This window comes from Crotalus tigris, unplaced genomic scaffold, assembly GCF_016545835.1.
Source record: "Crotalus tigris isolate CLP2741 ecotype Arizona unplaced genomic scaffold, ASM1654583v1 scf7180000018322.853269, whole genome shotgun sequence".
In the NCBI taxonomy this organism is placed as follows: Eukaryota; Metazoa; Chordata; class Lepidosauria; order Squamata; family Viperidae; genus Crotalus; species Crotalus tigris.
In genome coordinates, this window is record NW_024096942.1 from 124,663 (window position 1) to 135,207 (window position 10,545).

General features: G+C 42.3%; 1 long non-coding RNA gene across 1 annotated transcript; it reads right to left on the reverse strand.

Annotated features, from left to right (window-relative positions):
- Nucleotides 1–4,421: 4,421 nt before the first annotated feature.
- Nucleotides 4,422–6,566, reverse strand: LOC120311155. Its single transcript, XR_005557539.1, has 2 exons — nucleotides 5,651–6,566; nucleotides 4,422–4,648 (listed from the first exon to the last, which is right to left on the reverse strand). It is a non-coding gene; the product is annotated as an uncharacterized LOC120311155 (long non-coding RNA).
- Nucleotides 6,567–10,545: the final 3,979 nt, after the last annotated feature.

The following is a 10,545-nucleotide window of genomic DNA, read 5'->3' on the forward strand; positions in this document are numbered from 1 at the left end:
TTCCTGCGTTGCGGTTTGTTCTTATGCCCATTTATATTTCTTTTTTGCGTCTTAAATTTCACTTGTAATTCAATTATTAAATGTTACTGTTTTTCATTTCGGGCATTTCACTTTCTTGCAACTGAATTTTGTTTTCAGTGGTGGTCATTACATTTAAGTGTCTTGAATCAATAAGATAATAATGAAATACATGTATCACGAAGTTTGGGAATAAAGTGACGGGTGGCACCAAAATTTTTCACACGGTTGAGATATGGGAAAAAGACTGGAAATAAATTATTTGCATCGATATGTCCCGATGACAATTTTAAAGAAAACCAAAAAAGTGTTTGGATAAATTGAAGAATTATTTCCTATGTTGTGATTGAGAGATTGAACGAATCGCCCCCTTGAGCCAATGAGGAAGTTGTCATCGCCCCCCTCCCCCAACATAACCTCTCAATCACAACATAGGAGAGAATTCTTCAATTTATGCAAACACTTTTTTTTGTTGTTTTCTTTAAAATTGTCATCAGGACATAGCGATGCAAATAATTTATTTCCAGTCTGTTCTCCATATCTCCCGTATTCTGGCCAATGGCATGCCACTGTATGGGTAGAGGCTGCTGCGCAATGCGCATGAAGATAAGCGATGTGTATTCACATATGTACGGCGTTCTGTACTGAAGCTAGCTGGAGGAACATTTGAAAGCACAATTCAATCCACTAATAGCGAGTGATCTGATGTTTTTGTAGGACAGATATACAGCAATTCACTGTACGAAAAAGTCTCAAAAGTGTCCCCAAAACTTCTCGCTCCATCGCCCCCATATCGCCCCCGTTTCGTTCCATCGCCCCCCTGAAAAATGAAATCGTGCCCAGGGGGGTGAATTTGCCCAGGTTAAGAACCACTGCATTACAGCATTAGTTTTGAGGTGGTCAAAGACCTAATGAGAATATATTTTATTGGCATAGGAAGACCATAAGTTGGAATGTCATAAAGGATATTTTCTCTGACCTAAGCCTTATTATCTTTTTAATTAAATCTTAATCGGGAGAGTACAAAATAGGTCATTAAAAATGATGTATTAATGTTATAGTAATGTCATGCCTGAACTTGTTTTCTAACAAATTAAAATTGGGAGTGTGAATGTTACTATGCCAACTTACAAAGTCATTCCAATAGAAGCTAAGTTGTTTGCTGTTGCTTATTGAATTTTAATATTTTGGATGTAACTAACATGAGGATGTCATAACCTATTAAGCAAAATAAAGCTATGACAGTGGTAAAAAGAAAGCATCTTTATCTGTCATTAATAGCCTATATAAAATGAGATGCTTAGTGTATGTGTGGAGAACCTGAAAACTAAAGTCCTATGAGAACAAAAAATACCATCACTAACCATTTTTTACTAGCAGCTAACTGCAGCTTCTTTGAAACAAATGAAATATATTTTCTAAATGTACCCAAAGTCACAACAATGATTTAGCTGCAATATTCTGTCATAACTGCAGCTTTCATTCAACTTAACTCAAAATAAATTTAGAATAATCTAAATGGGGGGTTGGCAGTCCATGGACTAGTGTTGATGTTATCCATATCCTGGATTAATCACGTGATAAGCCAGCTAAAGTACTCCAAAGCAAGAGAGGCTGACTGATTGAACCTCAAGTGATACAGATGAATTTAGCACTTCCAAACTCCGTACTGCTTTGTGCAGACAATATTGAACAGCCCTGCTGTCAACAAGTTAGAAGGACGTCCACATGTTGAGCCCAATTGTCCACATTCCAGAGGTCTTTGCACGAAAGCAAAACGTCCATGATGGTGACTGGCAATTTGTAGCTCTGTAATAAAGACTTTAGGAAACGTGCCTGAAAGTTCTTTGAAGTGCTTCATTAGTCGGAGCCCTGACAAATGAGTTAATAGGACAAGATTTGAGATCATGTAAATCAGGGCTTTTCAACCTTTTCACCCATTGTACCACTTTTATGATATGGCAATATCCGAGTACCACCAGTCGCCTAGCAAGGTATCAAAAACTTGATGACCCCCCCAAAAAGGAAAAAAGTGATAAAGTACAGGTAGTCCTCGACTTACAACAGTTCACTTAGTGACTGTTCAAAGTTACAATGGCATTGAAAAAAGTGCCCCCCCCAAGCCACAGCCAAGCAAGACACCTGCCTGCCAACTCGGCCGCACTCTTCCTCCTGTCCGAGGTTTTCATTGTCCGCATTTCTATTGAGGATTGGAAGTGGGGGTGGGGTGGAAGGGTGTTTGGTTTTTATTCCCCCCGTCTGCTGGGTGGTTGCAGCAGGTTTTGGTCACTTCATATGACTCTGGGACACTGTGACTGTCATAAATATGAATCAGTTGCCAAGCATCTGAATGTAAATCACAAGACCCTGGAGATGCTGCAACATTCCAGCTGATTGGCGCTTCTTCTGGGCTCAGCAGAAGCGCCAGGATCAGTGCTGAGTTCCAGCTGGAGTCTGGCACTGATCCTGGCACTTCCACTGAGCCCTGACAGTCCCGAAGAAGCGCTGATCCTGGTGCTTCCGCTGAGCCCTGACAATCCCGAAGAAGCGCTGATCAGCTGGAAAGCAGCACTGATCCTGGCGCTTCCGCTGAGCCCTGACAGCTTTGCAGCTCCAGCCGTCTCTCGCTCAGGCTTGTGCGGTGCTGCCACCGGTTCAGCTCATTCCCCTCCCCCGCTACCACTTTTCTAGGATGGTCGCATACCACCTGCCAGGTGCCAATGTACCACAGGTGGTACCCATACCACTGGTTGAAAAGCCCTGATGTAAATTATGTACTTCCCCAGCCATAGGCTTAGGCAAAGTAGATATTGGCCCAGGGCACCAAGATTTAAGAGGTGCCAATATGTCCCTCCTTCTGAGTTGTTCTAAAAATGCGAATCTTCATGTCAGTGGGACAGTGCTCTGCAACTGTGTATGTGAAGGTATCTACATTAAGCAAGCATAGCATATATTTAAAGTTTGTCTCTAAACTAACATAATAGAATACTTTGGAGAAGAGAAAGCTAACTGCCTCACATGGAAAGTTACAACAATTGAAGAAGGCAGTATATATTGTATGATATATGACAGTGGTGGCGAACCTATGGCACGGATGCCAGAGGCGGCACTCAGAACCCTCTTTGTGGAAACACGCTTCATCGCCTCAGTCCTAGACCTTCAGCTGGGTTTTATAAAATCTTTTTACTTTAGGCCTCCACCGCCGTGTGCAAAAAAAAAAAAAAAAAGTTCAATCGATTTCAAGATCTCGCAAAGTTGTAATTGATTAAACTTTTTAGTCCCACCCAGTCTGCCATTATCACTGCAGCCATGCCCACCCAATGGGCCACGCCCACCCAATTGGCCAGACACACCCAATGGGCCACGCCCACCCAATTGGCCAGACACACCCAATGGGCCACACCCACCCGGCACCTGACAATACATAAGTGGGTTTGGAGTTGCAGTTTGGGCACTCGGTCTCTAAAAGGTTCGCCATCACTGATATATGATTTTGGTTGTCCTTTTGATGGAAAGCCTCTAGAGCAGGGGTCTGCAACCTTGACAACTTTATGCTATGCTGGCTGAGGAATTCTGGGAACTGAAGTCCACAAGTCTTAAAAGTCGTCAAGGTTGCAGACCCTTGCTCTAAACCAGTGATTCTCAACCTGTGGGTCAGGACCCCATTTGGGGTCGAACGACCATTTCACGGGGGTCGCCAAACAACGCAGTCCGTCATTTTTCCCCCCCTTTTCCTTAGCTGTGCTACTCCCTTTTATTCTATTGGCTTTTGAAAGCCAATAGAATAGACTCTCTTGAATAGAGTCTAATTCTATTGGCTTTCAAAAGCCAATAGGAATTGTCCAGGCTGTCTCTGCCCTGCTGAGCCCGCCAAAAGTCGCATTCTGCAAACGGTGTTGCAAGTTGTCTGCAGCAAAGGTGAGTTGTCTGGAAGTTTCCACCCCTCCCTGCTGAGCAACTACTAAAAATGTAAGTAAAAGAGGGCCAGGGGAGGGAGGTGGGAGGCTGGTGGGTGCAGGGCGCGCGTGGGGCCCGGCGGGTGCCTTATCTCCCTTGGGCAGCCGGTGGTTGGCCTGCGCCGTCTCTGCCGCTTGCCAGCTACACCTCAGCCGACGCAGGGGGCAGCACCACGCATGCGCAGCACTCCCGGGCAGGGAAAGTCCTCGACTTATGACCGGTTGGGTAGTCCTTGACTTACGACCGGTTGGGTCCTCGACTTACGACTGGTTGGGGGGGTCACGGCATTAAAAAGGTTGAGAACCACTGCTCTAAACAAAGTTATTCCTTCGTTTCTCTGCTTTTAAGTGCTCTACTAGAAATAAGAAGTGGCTTGAAATGTCTGCAGTTTACTCTTTTTGTTTCTTATGTTTCTACTTCTCATAAAAGATGAAAAGACTCCAGAATGAAATGTTAGCCTTTATTGACAGGAGGTATGTTCCAAATTGTTTCAGGCTACCTGGTCCTTGGGAATTCTTGCAGCGTGTTTCAGGGAAAGAAAAAGGAGGTTTGATTTTTTTTTTTTTCCTTTTCTGTTTGGCAGAAACTGAAGCACCATGAAGACCGCTATGAAGACAGAAAACCTAGTGCTTTCTCCTTCTTCTCCTTCTTCTGCCACCTGAAGATTTATGACCTGGAAAAGAGAAAGCCAACATTAGTGATGTTGAGATTGGTCATGTAAGGAAACACAGGGGTATTGGCGTATGGTTTGGAAATGGGTAACAGAAATGAGCATACAAAATATTCAATATAAGCCTGAGACATTTTTGTTAGGAATTGTTGAAGAAAATGTTAGTAAAGAGGGTATGTATTTATTTATTCATGCGGTTACAGCGGCAAGAATAGTATTCGCTCAGAATTGGAAAAATTCAGCTGTACCGAGTGAGGAAATTTTAATTTATAAAATTATGCATTGCACAGAATTAGATAGGTTAACTAAAAGATTCAAAATTCAGGATGTTATGGATTTTTACCAAATATGGAATAAATTTTATAAATGGTGAGGGAAAAAATTTGGAGGTCACTGTGATGAGATAAGTTAAGATTGAGTTTAGAGTGATGTTTTTGTATAGAGTTTAATTAATTATGAATAGGAATGAACTGCGATGTTGGTCAAGTCTGATTTACCATGTTCAATGTTTTTAAACTTTTTCTTTTTTTGTTATTTAATAAAAATTTATATATATAAAAAAAATTAGTGATGTTGAGATGTGTTTGAATATTAGTGATGTAATGTTAATCTTGTGGAAAACGAAAGGACTCTTACGAATTCCAGAGGGTTTTAGCAGAGAGATTTATTGCGCAGGTTCAGAAGCAATAGCAACAAGCAATTCTGAACCCCAAGGGTGGGTTCAGACTTCAGTTTTATACCTTCCCTTTCTCAGGAACAAAGGAATACACATTGAAATACACATTGTAATACATTAGGTTCGTTTCTCACAGGTATACAATGGAGAGTTTGCTACCTACATTGTATCGAAGTGCAATGCGTATTAGGTTAGTCACATACTACTAACACAGCACTATTCCAGTAATTATGCAGACACATCATTATTCTAGTGATTGTTCATCATTCCACATTATTAACATGTTGAGCTGTAATGTAGTTGTAAGGTTTAATGCCTTGACTGTATACCTCTCCTTCTGCCATGTCGTCTTCCACGCCTCCTTCCAGATTTACCCCCACGCCCTTTCCTCCGTCGACGCCTGCGATGGATGCGAGTTAAGCTCCAGCTCCTGCTGTGTCTGAAGCTGGCCATTTCTGATGGTCTTGTTGTTTTTACAAGATCTTAGCAGCTGGAGCTCCACCTGTCTTAGATGGGCCTTTTAGATTTTGTGAGTTGCAGTGGCATCTCCGATCATTTAACAGCTCAGCTTCGAGGTGTAACAATGACCAATGATGTCAGGCTTTCCATTGTGATGAAACTCAGTTACTTGTTGCATATATCTGAGCAAAATAATCTGGCTCCTGTTTTACAGAGATAAGCCAGGAGATGCTATATGTCCATGGGGTTTATCGTATACTTGAAAATTATATCATAGTTTGCATTTTAATATCTATTTCTCAAGAAATCTAAAATTATTCAATTACTTTCCTATGGGGGTGTTCAGTTAAATTAATTAAAGTTCAAAAAGATAGAAGAGTTAAATATCTACATGTGTCCCTTATTATAAATACAATTTTCCTTTAAATTGTTTTTTTAATTCCTGTTGAAAATAATAAGATGGCTCGCTATTTATTTAATATGCAAAAGCCACTGCACTGACAAGTTTTTCTTTAGATTGGTAATGGACAATGTCCATTACATATTTCAAAAGAACAGGGTGGTATATATTAGCATGGCGTCTCCCACAGTACATAGCAACTGATATTTGAAGTAATAGCCTCATCTTGGCTAGTGATCAGGACAATCCAGCTTTTTTTTTTCATAATGTGTATTTGTATCCATAGTTGAAATACAGAATAATAGGAGTTGGAAAGACCTTGGAGATTATCTATTCCAAATCCCTGCTTAAACAGGAGACCCTATATCAGGGGTAGGCAACCTTGGCTCTTTTATGACTCGTGGACTTCAACTCCCAGAATTCCTGAGCCAGCATGGCTCAGCTTGGAAACTCTCCCTTTCCCCTCAACATGGCTGGCTCAGGAATTCTGGGAGTTGAAGTCCACTAGTCATAAAAGAGCCAAGGTTGCCTACCCCTGCCCTATATCATTCCAGACAAATGGCTATCCTGTCTCTTCTTAAAAACCTCCAGTGATGGAGCACCCAGAACCTCTGGAGGCAAGCCATCCCACTGTTTCATTGTTCTTGCGGATAGGAAATTTCTCCTTAATTTTAGACTGGATCTCTCTTTACAGAATAACAAAATCACAGTGTTGGAAGGGACCTTGGAGGTCTTCTAGTCTAACCCCCTATTCTGGTAGGAAACCCTATACTATCTCAAACAAATGGCTGTCTAGTCTCTTCTTAAAAACTTCCAGTGTTGGAGCATTCACAATTTCTGGAAGCAAGTTCCACTGATTAATTGTTCTAACTCAGGAAACTTCTTAGTTCCAGGACAACTGCTTTTCTCCTTGATTAGTTTCCATCTGTTGCTTCTTGTCCTGCCTTCATTTGCTTTGGAGAATAGGTTGACCCCTTCTTCTTTGTGGTAACCGCTGAGATATTGGAACACTGATATGTCACCCTTAGTCCTTCTTTTCATAAACTAGTCATAGCCAATTCCAGCAACCATAAGTTTCCATCTATTACTTCTTGTCCTTCCTTTAGGCATTTTAGATAATAGGGCCACCCTATCCGTGACAGCCCCTCAAACAATGGAAGATTGCTATCATATCACTCCTAATCCTTTGCTTCGTTAGACTAGACATACTCAATTCCTGTGCCATTAATTGTGCGTTTTAGCATTCAGTTTCCTAATCGTGATGACCAAAACTGAACAAGTGTCAAATGTGGATGGACAACAATTAAACTGGGACAATTTTTGGACAATGCTTTTGTCCCAAAATATTCTTTTAGAAGGACATATATTGTTGTGTGAAAAGGGCACTACTGTTAGCATCTCCTTGACACTGGTGAAAAAAGCAAAGTTCTACATTTTGTTAGATAGCGCCCAGTGTTCAAGTCTGTCCAGATCCTCCTGTATCCTAAGCCTGTCTTCTGGAGTGTTGGCTATTCCTGCCAGCTTGGTGTCGTCTGCAAATTTGATGAGTTCCCCATCTATCCCCTCATCCAAATCGTTGATGAAGATGTTGAAGAGCACTGGGCCCAGAACAGAGCCCTGGGGCACCCCACTACACACTTCCCTCCATGTAGATGCAGTTCCATTGAGGACCAAATTAAGATATGTGCTACTGGGCTCTTATTTTATTCAGCTTATACATAGGCCTAATAATGTCATTCTTATGTACCTGCCTTGATAGAACAGAAGAAGATAAAGTTCACATTTTATAAGGAGAAAGAGAAAGATAGTTAAAGTTTACTTACTAAACTTCACTTACCATTACAGTAATGATGGAACCAGGGAAACTCCCTGTATATACAAATGTAAGAAAAGATAATTGGAAAAGAGAAAAAGAAGTGAATGTGTGGGGCAAGTAAATCTTACGTGCTGAGGGTATAGGTCAGAGATAGGCATTTAGGCAAGAAAAACCAAATGCACAGGTATAGTATAGGGGGTACCTTGCTCAACAGTAGTAACTGTGAGAGGGATCTCAGAGTCCTAGTGGACAATCACTTAAATATGAGGCAGCCGTGTGCTGCAGCTGCCAAAAAGGCCAAAACAGTGCTAGGCTGCATTAACAGAGGGATAGAATCAAGATCACATGAAGTGTTTATACTGTACCACTTTACAATGTCTTGGTAAGGCTACACTTGGAATACTGCATCCAGTTTTGATCTCCACGATGTAAAAAAGATGTTGAGACTCTAGAAAGAGTACAGAGAAGAACAACAAAGATGATTAGGTGACTGGAGGTAAAGCATATAAGGAACGGCTGCTGGAATTGGGTATGTCTAGTTTAATAAAGAGAAGGACAAGGGGGTACATGATAGCAGTCTTCCAATATCTCAGGGGCTGCCCCAAAGAAGAAAGAGGGTGTCAAGCTATATTCCAAGGTGCCTGAAGGCAGGACAAGAAGCAACAGGTTGAAACTAAGCAAGGAGAGAAGCAACCTAGAACTAAGGAGAAACTTCCTGACAGTTAGAACAATTAACCGGTGGAACAACCTGCCTCCAGAAGTGGTGAATGCTCCAACACTGGAAGTTTTTAAGAAGAGACTGGACAGCCATTTGTCCAAAATGGTATTGGGTTTCCTGCCCGAGCAGGGGGTTGGACTAGAATCTAGTCCAACTGTCCAACCGCCCCCCCCACTCCACTCAAGCCGGAGACCCTGTACAGATAGTCCTCGACTTAACAGCAGTTCGTTTTAGTGACCATGCCAAGTTATGGCACCAAAAAAAAATGTGACTTATGACCTAGTTTTCACACTTGGGACCTTTGCAGTTATTAACGTGGCCATGTGATCAAAAGGCAGCCACTTGGCAACTGACTCATATTTATGACGGCCGCAGTGTCCCGGGGTCACGTGATCCCCTTTTGCCACTTTTCTGATGAGCAAAGTCAATGGAGAAGCCGGATTCTTCTCTCTCATTGATTAGTTTTCATCCATAGTTTCTTTTCTTGCCTTCTGGTACTTTGGAGAATAAGTTGACCCCCCCCTCTTCTTTGTGGCAGCCCCTCAAATGTTGGAAGACTGCTATCATGTCCCCCCCTAGTCCTTCTTTTCTCTAGACTGGCCGTTCCCAAATCCTGCAACCATTCTTCATGTTTTAGTCTCCAGGCCTTTCAGGGGGTTGGACTAGATGACCTCCAAGGTCCCGTCCAACTTTACTACTACTATTATTATTATCATCTTAGTTGCTCTTCTTTGCATGTTTTCCAAAGTCTCAACATCTTTTTTGTAATGTGGTGAACAAAACTGGATGCAGTAGTCCAGATGTGGCCTTACTAAGGTTTTATAAAGTGGTGCTCATACTTCAAGTGATTTTGATTCTATGCCTCTGTTTGCAAAAACCACCTGCTCAACATCCCACCTGGTCATTAAGAGGTCATTGATTGGGGCTCAAGGCGTTGTGTGAACACAGCCCTCTCGCTTAAAAGCAGTGGCTGCCCCATTTCTCCACCAGGGGATTCAAATGGAAGAGGGAAGCCACAGGCTGGTTTAGCAAGGAGATGCCGTGTTTTGATTCCTCTGCATTGTAAATCCTGCTGTTTGCTAAGGGAGTGGAATTTCTTCCATTTTGCATGTGGACTTTGCCTCCCTTGGCCAAGATGCCCATCACAAGCCATGGCGTGCTTGAAATATGGTTTTGATGTGTAATTCAGGGTTGAAATGGTGCTGAGCTTGGTTGTTTTCTTGCAGATGTTTCATGACCCATCTAGGTAACATCATCAGTGTTACTGTTAGAAAGGAAAAAAAACCCATTCCCTTCGTGCACCAATGCTGTTACCTAGTTTGGTCATGAAACGTCTGCAAGAAAACAACCAAGCTAGGCTCACCTTTTCCCTTTCGCCCTCAAGCTTCAAAACTATATTATGGGTTAATTCAGCCCTGGGAAATTTTTAATCACAACCTCAATTAAAAGAAATCATGAATTAACCATCCCCTCTGACCCACACCTTGCAGATTCTATCTTGAGCAACCAGGTGAGCAGGAATGGAGGTAGGCACCCAGATGTGTTTCTGCTGAGGAAGCTGCAGGTACCTAGATTGTTGTTGTTGTTAATTGCGAAGTCGTGTCCGACCCATCGCGACCCCATGGACAACGTTCCTCCAGGTCTTCCTGTCCTCTACCATCTTCTGGAGTCCATTTAAGTTCACACCTACTGCTTCAGTGACTCCATCCAGCCATCTCATTCTCTGTCGTCCCCTTCTTCTATTGCCCTCAATCTTTCCTAGCATTAGGCCCTTTTCCAGTGAGTCCTTCCTTCTCATTAGGTGGCCAAAGTATTTGAGTTTCAACTTCAG